Below are 12,112 nucleotides of genomic sequence, written 5' to 3'. Positions count from 1 at the left end.
AAGACATACAGATGAGGAGATACACATGAGGAAACAGATTCCACAGAAGAGAATACAGAACAGACTAGTAAGATTAGAATAGACATAGAGCAGAATGGGAAGGAAACTGCAGAAAAGAAATAAGCAAAACATTTGCAGAGTGGGAAGGAAGCAATGATGAACAAAGACAAAAGGAACCAAGCAACCAAAGACAACTCTGAAGTGAAGGAGACTGTACACTTTAGAACTGAATTTTAAATGGCAGGATGATAGGAAAGGAAGTATGAAAAAGACACTCGTCATCAAAAGCACTGAGCAACCTTGAGTGCCTGTAGTTGGTAATGCCACCCTCAACACCATTTTAGTCAATGGTATGCTATCTTTAATCACATAGAAGAACAGGATCCAAGAAACACTAACGGTGTAACTGGAGCAACACTCTTCACAAAGGGTCAAAGAGAATTGAGTGTTGTGTTCTCCTGCTGCTAGGCCACTTGGTTGCAGCATTCCCCTACAAAGAGACATGTTTCAGCAGCAATTAGGGAAAACCATGGAGCAATTAAACACTATTATTTCCTCTTACCTGCTTCTAGTAGAAACCAGCCCACATCCCAACACCAAAACTTCTGAATTTACCTTATTTCTTCACTTTTTGAAGTGAAATTTTAAAATTTAAACTTGCCTGGAGGAAAACTGAGAAAGAGGTGGTAGACCCCACGTGTTTGTCAATAGCTTCTCCAACCATGTACTCATTCTCTGAGGAATTACATGATAAAGCATTTATAACTGTGCAGCCTATGGAATCTACGTTAGTAAAAGAGCCTACAACTCTTCCTATAGGAAAGGAGTCTAACACAGAAATAAGTCTTCAGCTGAAATAGCACGGGTTAAAAATAAAAATCACAAACCCGGTCTCTGAGATTCAGCCAGTGTAAAAAAAATACTAGGTCCTCTCATTTGATAGTGTAAAAAATTACTGGGTATCCCAATCCTAGATTAAGAGCTATTCCAGAGGTGAGAAAGTTAAAGGTTGGGGAGATAGGATTTATTTGCTTTTAAGGGATGATAATCAATTAAGAAATGTAACTATTGCGAGTGTTGTGGTAGAAAAGGCACTAGAATGATTCAAGTTGGAGTCTATTTCTGCTTTTGTCTTTAAAACTGAATAGGAAGTCACTTCTAATTTTATTTGTCCCTCTGTAATATTAGGGTGAAATCTCACTTCTACTTTCCAGGGATGCTGTGAAGCAAGAATGTGAAAAATGTCTGGGTATATATACTCCATTTATTTTCTTGAATTTATTACTTGCATCTTGTAGAAATATAAACTCTTGGAGTTCCTGTCATGGCGCAGCAGTTAACGAATCCGACTAGGAACCATGAGGTTGCGGGTTCGGTCCCTGCGCTTGCTCAATGGGTTAACGATCTGGCGTTGCCGTGAGCTGTGGTGTAGGTTGCAGACGCGGCTCGGATCCCACGTTGCTGAGGCTCTGGTATAGGCTGGCAGATACAGCTCTGATTAGACCCCTAGCCCAGGAACCTCCATATGCCGTGGGAGCGGCCCAAGAAATGGCAAAAAGACAAAAAAAAAAAAAAAGAAATATAAACTCTTATCTGTCCCAAGACACACTCAACAAATTAAAATGAGGGTAGAATCCTGATTTCTGAAGGTTTTCTTTTAAGAACAGGTCTTTGGGAAAAGAGGAACTTGGGATTTTCAAGGAGACTTTAAATTCATGAAACTAGATCATATTCCTTTCTGTGAAGCTGTTTTCCCATTTTCAAGCCTGATAAAAAATGTTAAGAAAGCACACACCTGGTTTAATCCAAACCTTAGGAAAGTTTTTTAAGCTCTCTGAAGCACCTAATACAAGGACTAGCAGCCCTAACCTTAAAATGCCCTAAATTAATTACACAATCTTCTCTTCCAAATACTCTTCCTCTGTTCACCTATCTTAGTTTCTATCCCTATGGTCACGCAAAAAAATCTGAAAGCCAACTGGGCTGTCCCTTATCCTCTGCATGGCCCCCACCATGTCCACAATGAAGTCCTTAGAGAATCTGCATCTTCCTTCACTTCTCTGGTTCATGTCCCTTCCATCCCCAATGCTTTTGTTTGTCCTTAATCATGGTGTTTGAACTCCTGTCAGAGTGTCATAACCAACTCCTGGGCTCCTTCCAGAAGTTCAATTATCAATATCCCTTCCAAGGGCCCAACACTGGCTTCAAGATAATATCCAAACTCCCTGGCAATAAATCCAGCACTTCTCAGGATCTGGTCCTGCCTACTAGCTGCTCCGAATTTAGAATTCTGATATTCCAGGAGTGTCAAACCAACCTTAATAACCAGCCACATCTCTATTTAGGCTACTATTTCTGTCTGAGACCCTTCCCCCGCCCCATGCTTAACCCGGGAAATTTTTTAAGAATTATATCTTTTTACAAAACCTTTCCATCTCTCTATCAGAACACCTAAAATATACACAGGATTTCACATATTTGTTTAATGTATTACCTCCTCTACTCAATGATAAACTGCTGCAGGGCAGGAACAAGTCTTCTATTACAACCAGGTGCTGACTGTACATAGTACACAGGACCAGGTGGAACTTGCTAAAGAGTGGGGTAGCCAAAATATAGCTGAACAGTATATTTAAGAGGATGGAGCAGAAATAGTGTCCATAATAAAGATATGCATTAAACTTGGTGTTATGTATGGGGTCAGTTTTTTCTTTAACATTGAAGCTACAGACTTTTGTAGGAAAAAACTAAGCTTTAAAGATTTCTAGGAAATGGGAGTTCCCACTGTGGCACAGTGGGTTAAGAACCCAACTGCAGTGGCTTGGTTCTCAGGTTCAATCCCTGCCACAGGCAGTGGGTTAAAGGATTCATCACTACTGAGGCAAAGGTCACAGCTAAAGCTCGGATTCAATCCCCAGGCCTGGGGAACTTCCATCTGCCGTGGGTGTGGCCATCTAAGAAAAAAAAAATTCAAGAAATGTAAACCAAGTAAATTACTTTAATTTAAAAAAATTAATAGTAAACAAGCCAATGCTCTGCCATAACAACTGGCAGAAAAAATATTTCTTGCTGATTTCAAACAGGCACCTAGGAAGGAGAGATTAGGAGAATAGTGTGGGGAGAAATGAATCTCCAAATGAGAGCTATTTAAACTCAGCATACACTAACATCAACCAAATTAAAATAACTTTAAGCCAAAGCAAACTTCTAGTAGGTGGAAACAACTAAATATGAAGCTAGAAATGAATTATTTTAGTCCAACTGCAACTTTTGTACTTGAATATGTAATAGCAAATGTGCCTGTGACTTCTATATTTTCTAGTGCAAAACGAAAACTTCCCTTCCTTGAGAATAAATACCCTTCTTTTGGATTAGCTGCAGAGTTAATTAAAAGAGAAACAGCAAAACCAAAAGACAACAAAATATTTTCCATTTATAACACCGCCACCACCATCACCACCCCCAGTCAAAACTAAGTGTGCAAAATCCAGGACACTCTTGTGGACAAGAGAAATCAAGAAGAAAGAAAACGGCATTTTCTAGATCTCCACAGGACTTTTTGATGTAACATGTTTGAATCAGAACTAGATAGACAACCAGGAGTTGAAGGTAATACCTTCCCAGGACCAGTTTCTGAAGGTGGTAGAGGGAGCCAAAAACATTCTGCTCATCATTTACTGAATTATTTCCTATAGCAAGGAAACTGACCCAGTCGTCAGTTTTGTCTTCTGCAAAATGCCTGCTTCCCAAAGTTAGCCAACTACAGTCAATATTTACCAAGCACATTACTTGCTTATTTACATCCCCATGAATTAGGTATTATTACTCTTTTGCAAATGAAAAAACTGAGCCACAAACTGACTTATCTAAGATGATCAAGGCTTTGGGACCTAGACTGAACTAACCTAGTGCCTCAGTACATGTGTTCCCTTCCTTCTCAACCAATTAATTATATTCATAGCATTGCTTCAGGAAAAAAAGAAAATGTATTTTTAAAGCAACCTACTATGAGCCTGGCATGGTAAATTAGTTTGTTCTTATAATAGCTTATGACAGTGGTTTAAATTTCTTTTTTTTTTTGGTCTTTTTTTTTCTTTTTAGGGCCACACCAGCAGCATATGGAGGTTTCCAGGCTAGGAGTCTAATCAGAGCTACAGCTGCCGGCCTACGCCACAGCCACAGCAACACCAGATCAGAGCCTCGTCTATGACCTACACCACAGCTCACTGCAACACCAAATCCTTAACCCACTGAGGGAGACCAAGGATCAAACCCACAACCTCATGGTTCCTAGTCGGATTCCTTTCCACTGCGCCGCCATGACAGGAACTCCGACAGTGGTTTAAATTTCAAATAAGCTTAAGCTTCCCCTGGTGAAAAAAACTTATTTTACTTGGAAAATCATTTTCAAATTGCTTTTCTGACATAAATCTTTCTGAGTTTGACCCCCTGAGGCAGGTTTTCCCAGGACCTGATTACAACTCTGGGGGAAAAAAATGATCATCCAGGTTCCAGACTTACAGAATTAATAGTACTGTGCAACAGCAGCCTTGAGGCCCACCAAGGTTCTAGAATACCCTATCTACTGAACTTTTTTCATCTTCAATCTCCTGCAAAAATAATGCAAAAAGGGAAGGCAGTGGAGTTCCCATGTGACTCAGTGCATTAAGGATCCAGCATTGTCACTGCTTGGCCAGGGTTGCGGTAGTGGTGTGGGCTGGATCTCAGGCCAGGAACTGCCTCAAGTCATGGGGTTGGGGCGGAGGGGGGGAGAGAAGAGAGACCTTGTCTGTGTGTCTTTCCCATTCTCAACTCATTAACTCGATAAACCAAATCTCTGCTGCACAAATTATGAGATATTTAAAACTAAACCCATTAAGATCTATAAACTATTTGAAATTTTCCAGGATATTGAAATTCTAGCTGTAACTCAGCTATAAAACACTAAGAAAAACAAATCAAAGAGTGTGTTTGCAAAGCACCTCATGTGCATCTTAAATATCTGACACAGAGAAATAACTGCCCAAAGGGAAGGCGTAAAGTTATTAAATCCAAAGTTTCTCAGTCTCTGAACAAGTTCTTTCTATTCACTTCAGAAATGTACTGTTACTAATATTGGTAGCCTCCAAGTATTTGTAATTTGGTCAACCAAAACTCGGGAAAAATGTGTTTTGTAACAAAACAATGAAAGCACAAAACTGATTTCAATTTGTGTAGATGTTTTGGTTTGTGTGGGTGTGGCATCTAAGGATACTATGATTTTTCCGTAATGATCACTTTCAGATTCTAAGCCTTAAATATGATCCAAATGCAGGAGAAATCAGGAAAGAAGCAACAGACGTGGTTCTGCTTATCGGATGTCTAGACTGCAGGCAAACCCCAAATACCAAAGAAGCATCCATGTGTCAAACCAGCATGATTTCTGAGCTACGCCTGGGGCCACATACCAAAAAAAAAAAAAAAAAAGTTAGCTTGAAAAGAAAATCTAAGAGGGGTAACCAGAAGGTCAACCCTGGTTCACAGGAACTAGGAAGCGGCCAGCAAGGACAGCTAGCCATTACCCTGCCATCCCCTGAGCAGATTCCTCCCCAACCCCCAGAGAAAACCTCCAAGAAAGGCCTAACTGCTCTGAACCAGCTTCTTCAAGGTCGTCCAAAGATAAGGCAGAGAAGGAACACTGAGCCAAGCGTACCTTGAGGGCCAGGGAAGATTTCCCCTATCCCCAAATCTTAACAGAAATTTAAAAAAAAAAAAAAAAAAAAGCCATCGGGCTTTTCTCCAACTCCACCAGAATTTAATTTAGATTGAGCAACTAATAAATGTGTTCGGTTTTGCAACATAAATTATCAAAAGGCTTTTCGAGTCTGTCAAACTCCAGGTCAAAAACAGGTGTTTTCAGAGCACTTTGCATGACAAGGTCAAATTCACTTTTTTAATTATTAGAAGAGAAGGGAAGGCAGAGTTTTCTTAACCTTCCTTAAGACAACATGCGTGAGGGGTGGGGGGGAATAACTGCTGGGGAGAAACTGCCTCGCACCGGGCCCTTATCTGGCGAAACAGAAATTCCTGGTCTTCTGAGTGCCTGGAGTCATTGAATGTTAGAAGGAGAAATTAAAAACAAAGAAACCTACGAGGGTCAGAGTTTCTAGAGCAAACTCTGCACCGCCCTACCACCCCAAGAAGCCCCGCTGCCCAAACAGCCCCCGCCCCTGCCGCCCCCCACCCCGCACGTAAACACACAAAGACAAGAGCTGCACCCACGATTCGCTCACAGTCCTCACTTCCCTTTGTAGGATAACGGCAGTCCCCAAACTTCCCCGCGGTGGTTTTTCGGGTGTCGTCGGGGCTGAGTCCCCTGATCGTGCGGGCTGCGCACGGCTCGGCTGGGGTGGGGGGACCCTCGCCGCGCTCGCGGGTTTCCCCGAAAGCAGTCAAACGCCTCCCGGTTCCCACTCCGGTGCTCCGCGGCCGCCCCAGGCTGCGCTTCCCCCCACATACACACACCCCGGCACGCGGCGACGGCCGACCCAGAGACACCCAGGCAGCAAACAGAACCGCTCCCAGGCGGATCGGTGCGTAAACACAACTGCGGTCGGGAGGAAAGTTCCTGTGGAGAGCTGCCCGCCCGGGCGGGGGCGGCGGCGGCGGCGGCGGCGGCGGCGGCGGCGGCAGCGGCGGGAACCGAGCGCGTCCCTCGCTGCCGCCTCCCTCACCTGCGCCGGAACAACGGGCCCTGCGCCCGCCCGCCCACCCGGCCGGCCCGGCGCCTCCCGCAGGCCGCGCCTCCCGCACGCCGCGTTGCCGGGGCTTGTTCCTCCTCATGGCTTTGCCCTGACGTAATTCAAACATGGCAACAGTTCGACTTCAAAGGCGGATCCACAGACCTCCCAGACGCAGGCGCCGGCCCCGGGGAGCTGGCCGAGCCCTCGGTCGTCGCAACAGCCAGCGCCCGGGCTCCAGCGCGGGGCCCCTCGGCCGCCGCTGGCCGCGCGGAAGCACGCTGCCTCTCCGCACACCCGCACCGCGCACTAGTAGCGCCGCGAAAGTTTCCCCGCGAGAGGCCGAGGGACAAAAGCCCCTTCCGAAACTCGCCCGAACTTCGGGGGGCCAGGCCTGCACGGCCCTCCGCCCGGCGGCCGCCCAGAGCGCCCGCTGGGCCCGCAACGGCACATGCGGCTCTTTGTTTTCTGTCCAGCTGGGCGCTGCCTACGTGCAGCAGGAGGGACGTGGGATTGTTTCTCTGGGGGAGATACTAGACGATCGCCCAGGGGAAGGGGCCGGACCCCACGCCCCAAAAGTCCGGGGCCGGTCCTGCCGTCCTCCCTTAGCAGCGGGGCCATTTAATCAAAGTTTTGCAACGTCCTTGATGAGAAACGCCCGGATTCCCCGCCCTGCACCGGCCGAGAGTTGGCGACTTTCACTCTGCTTTTGAAACTGGCAAGACGCCATCATCAGCAAGTCACATTGTCCTGCCGGCCGGCCCCGACAGCACCCGCATCTCCCGGCTGACCGCGAGCCAGAGGCTCAGCCGGACCTGGGAGCAAACCCGGGTCGCAGCCCCAGCACGTGGTCTGTCACGCTCGGCACAAAAAGCAGTGCCCTCCTGAGTTCCCGCACTCCTCCGGCGCAGACAACGCCGCTGCCTCCATCCCCAAGTCAACTTGACTCCGACTGGCCATGTTAAGCCGTACACCGTGGCCCAGAGAGCGCCGCGGCGCCCAAACCACGCTACAGGTGAATAAATTGCGGACCGAACTTGAGGCTCCAGACACCCCGAACGCCTGCGCTGCCTGGGCGCGGCCCTGGAGAGAAGCGTTTCAGAGCCGGGGCCGCTTGCGAGCGGCCGCGTGCTGCTCATTGTCGCATCCGCATCCCTCCGGAGTTGGGCGGACAACGCCACCCGCATGCACTCCGGCCATGCCGGCACCAAGCCGAAAGGCCAATTTAAACCTCCTCCGCCGGCCAGCTCACAAGTAGACGCAACTTAGTTTTCGAGCGAAAGGCATTCTTTGTCCACACTCATCTAAACACGCGCCGGGGGTGGGGGGGGGGGCAAGAAACTCAACCACGAGGTCCAACAACGGCGCCCGGCCACTCCCGGGCGCGCGCCCACGCGGGTGCACCGACCCAGGGCCCCTCGGCAGTCGCCAGCAACTCGTTTTCTCTCGGGCCTTTCAGCCACCAGGCTCCTTTTCGCCAGCGAGCACTGCGGCTGAGAAAAGTCATTGTCACCTTCAATGTGGACCCCTCAACTCCGGCGACTCCTCACTCCTCCAGGCTTCACTCACTTCCCCCACCCCAAGACTTTCGGTTTGCCTCAAATACCCTCCCCAATTAAAAAGGACACACTAAACATGCAGATACAAAGAATCTGGGGTCTGAGGACCACGAAAACCGCGCTCCAAGCAATGCCATCTCCAAGACAAAACTTCCTGTGTGCGTATATGAATGTGTGCGTGTGTGTCTGTGGAAGGACTGGGGGAGGTGGTGAGGTGAGGTGAAAAGAGAAAAAAAGCCACTCCGAAATCAAAGCCTCCTGAGACAGTTTTGCACCGCAGTAATGGTTAGAGTCACTCACCTTCCAGAAGCAACCGTTCCACGCGCAATAATGTTTCAGAGGTGGGGAGTGCACGCCAAGCCAACCCACGCTCCAATCGCTCCCTCCTCCTCAACTGCCTTGTCTAGAAAGATTGTCTCCTGCAGTTCTGCAGTTGCCACGGCTGGCGGGGAAGGTGTAGATTCCGCTTTCCTTCTGCGCACGCGCAGCTCCTGGTACAAAATTCTCCTGAATCGAACTTATTTGCATACGGGCGCGCGCGCGTCGAGGGCTGGGAGGGGAGAAGGCCCGGCGGCCGCGCGCGCTCCCGAGGCCTCTATTGTCCTTTTAAGGGGAGAAGCGCCGCGGCGCGGGAAACGCGGCGGCCACAGGGAAACGGGGGCGGGGACTGCTTACTACGGTGACGTCACGTAAACAAACGCCCCCTGGCTGGAGGCCCAGGCTAAGGGGGAGTGGCGAGAGGGGAAAGGCGGAAAGGTTAGCAACCCAGGGAGAACACTGGGCTGCGTGACGTACTTTACACTCGGAAGCTTTTCGCGCACACCGTTTCGCGTTGAAAAATAGTTTTGAAGGCTGTTTTTGCAAAATTTTCATATCTCTGCCCAGTGTCTGAACTGAAGTGGCAGGGGAGGTGGTCTTCCAAGCGCCCAGATTGAATTAATACTTCTCCCATGTTTCCTAAATTTTGCTTGAAAAAGAGTTTTTGAATCTTTTTTTTTCTAATTCTCTGAGGCCAACGGAGGTTTGTCTTTCTTGCCGTTTTAATGAGTCGTTTAATAAAGTCCCGTTTTGACATTCTGTTCATTCACCAGCTCCCGTCTGCACTCCTCAAAGAGTAACCCACTCCATAATAATTCAGTTTTTTTCTCCACTTTGGCCTTAAGATTTCAAGCCTGTTGCAGTTGAAGAGTTGTTAATTTCCGTGGGAATAGTGTCGCTTTTCTTTTATAGTGGAAAGCCAGTAATCTAGGGACACACATCCCACCTCCAGCTGCTGGTAAAGGGTGATCCAATCACCCAGAAATAATACCACCAACTGGTGGTCTTGGGAATTGAAAAAGTTGCCAGTGAAATGCAGAGTTTCCCTTATGGAATATATAATAAACCAACAATCTAAATGCTTCTTGCCCCAGAAGAGGAAAAAAAAAAAAACTGAAGAACTGAAGTAAATCTCAGACCAATAAGTGAAAAATGAAAAAAGAATAATTGTGGTACATCTTTATTCCAAGAACACATCTAACACCAACAGGCTGAGACACTGATTTAATGACAGACATGGGGAGACAGGAAGGATGTTTTTCCCAGAAACTTGATATTGGTCCCAAGATACAAAAGTGTGGACTTTAACCATAAAACTTAATCATCTGCTGACAAGTTTCACTGCTTTCACTGTAGTGTCAACAATGTGGACTTAGATATTTCTGATGCAAATCAAAACCACTTTGAGATACCACCTTACACTGGCTAGAATGACCATCATTAAAAAGTCTACAAACAGGAGCTCCCGTTGTGGCTCAGTGGTTAACAAATCCCACTAGGAACCATAAGGTTGTGGGTTCGATCCCTGGCCTCGCTCAGTGGGTTAAGGATCTGGCGTTGCCATGAGCTGTGGTGTAGGTTGCAGACGCAGCTCGGATCCAGTGTTGCTGTGGCCCTGGTGTAAGCCGGTGGCTACAGCTCCGATTCAACCCCTAGCCTGGAAACCTCCATATGCCAAGGGAGTGACCCAAGAAATGGCAAAAGGACCAAAAAAAAAAAAAGTCTACAAACAATAAATGCTGGAGAGGGTGTGAAAAAAAGGAACTCCATTACACTGTTGGTGGGAATGTAATTTGGTACAACCACTGTGGAAAACAGTATGGAGATTCCTCAGAAAACTAAAAACAGAATTACCATTTGATCCAGCAATCCTACTCCTGGGCATCTATCCAGAGAAAAACTATGACTCGAAAAGGTACATGTGCTCCAATGTTCATTGCAGCACTGCAGTACAATAGCCAAGACATAGAAACAACCAAAATGTCCATCGACAGAGGACTAGATAAAGAAGATATGGTACATGTACACAATGGAATATTACTCAGCCATTAAAAGGAAAGAAATAATGGCATTTGCAGCAACATGGATGGACCTAGAAATTATCATGCTAGGTGAAATCAGTCAGACAGCAAGACACCAACATCATATGGTATCACTTACATGTGGAATCTAAAAAAAAGACACAATGAACTTCCTTGCAGAACAAATACTGACTCACAGACTTTGAAAAACGTATGGTTTCCAAATGAGACAGGTTGGGGGGTGAGGGGATGTGCTGGGGGTTTGGGATGGAAATGTTACAAAATTGGGTCATGATGATTGTTGTACAACTATAAGTGTAATAAAATAGAGTAATTAAAAAGAAATATCAAACTGAAAAAATAAATAGATATTTCTGAAATGCTGATTTAAGGCAAAAGCCAGTTCCTGGTACACACACGATGAACCCACTTCTCAAGTCTTCAATTAATGCTTCTTTTTTTTCTGTAGGCTCTATAGCATACTATTTCCATAACTGTATATGAAACCATACATTAAATACCTACAAAGGAGAAAAAACCTGACACCCCTCACTAAAACGTTAGCTTCCGAAGGGCAAGAATTTTATATTGTATTCACTTTTGTCTTCTAGTGTCTAAAACAGTGCAGAGCACATAATGAATTCTGAATTTTTGTAAAATAATAAATCAATGGATATTTTCAAACTTAGTATTAGAGATTTATCTCAAGGAAAAAAAAGCTTTAGTTTGGAATTTTTATATTTAACCTAAAATGAGTTTGGAAGTTATAATCGTCACCTCAACTGATATGATGCCTGTCCATATCCTAATAAATCAGGTTTAATAACCAGTTTAGTGGCAAACTGGGCTCAAAGCATAAGCTTCCACCTTCTTATTTCTGAAGAGGATTTTTTAAATTTGGCCCAGGTGTCTCAAGTACTTATTTGGTTTATGAAAGACCCTCCAAAAATAATTTCACTTTAGAAATTTCAAATTTCACTTTTGAAAGTATGAAAAGTGCAAATATAATAATGTTTTTCAGATTTCAATTATTGCTTGTAAGATATCTTTATATAAATATAAAAATGAATATTTATATGATATAAATACATACCTTGAATGCCTTTTCTTTTGAAAGTTTGTGTAAAGTATATATGTAGTAGGAGTTCTCGTCGTCGCTCAGTGGTTAACGAATCCAATTAGGAACCATGAGGTTGCAGGTTAGATCCCTGGCCTAACCAGGGGTTAAGGATCTGGCGTAGGCCCACAGCAACAGCTCTGATTTGCCTAAAAGGACAAAAGACCAAAAAAAAAAAGAATATTTGTAGTGGAGTTCCCCTTGTTGCTCAGTGGTTAGCAAACTGGACTAGCATCCAGGAGGACCTGGGTTCCATCCCTGGCCTCCCTCATTGGGTTAAGGATCCAGTGTTGCCCTGAGCTGTGGTATAGGTGGCAGACGCAGCTTGGATCCCACGTTGCTGTGGCTGTGGTATAGGCCGGCAGCTACTTCCGATTG

At 45.8% G+C, this 12,112-nt stretch overlaps 1 protein-coding gene and 1 pseudogene across 3 annotated transcripts in view; one reads left to right on the top strand and one right to left on the bottom strand.

Moving 5' to 3' along the window:
* The window catches only part of SINHCAF (SIN3-HDAC complex associated factor), a 31,158-nt gene extending 22,400 nt beyond the window's left edge, over positions 1–8,758 (bottom strand). The window contains exon 1 of one of the 3 annotated variants that reach the window (XM_047787280.1): positions 8,579–8,758. The gene's annotated coding sequence lies outside the window, so the exon portion shown is untranslated. Of the gene's footprint in view, positions 1–6,504; positions 6,657–8,578 lie in introns of those variants that run through there. The other 2 variants (XM_047787281.1, XM_047787279.1) reach the window with 2 other exon arrangements.
* Positions 6,685–9,361, top strand: LOC125131119 (uncharacterized; annotated as a pseudogene).
* Positions 9,362–12,112: the final 2,751 nt, after the last annotated feature.

This window comes from Phacochoerus africanus, chromosome 7 (genome assembly GCF_016906955.1).
Source record: "Phacochoerus africanus isolate WHEZ1 chromosome 7, ROS_Pafr_v1, whole genome shotgun sequence".
In the NCBI taxonomy this organism is placed as follows: Eukaryota; Metazoa; Chordata; class Mammalia; order Artiodactyla; family Suidae; genus Phacochoerus; species Phacochoerus africanus.
The sequence above is the reverse complement of the archived record's forward strand: the minus strand, read 5'-3'. Positions and strand labels throughout refer to the sequence as shown.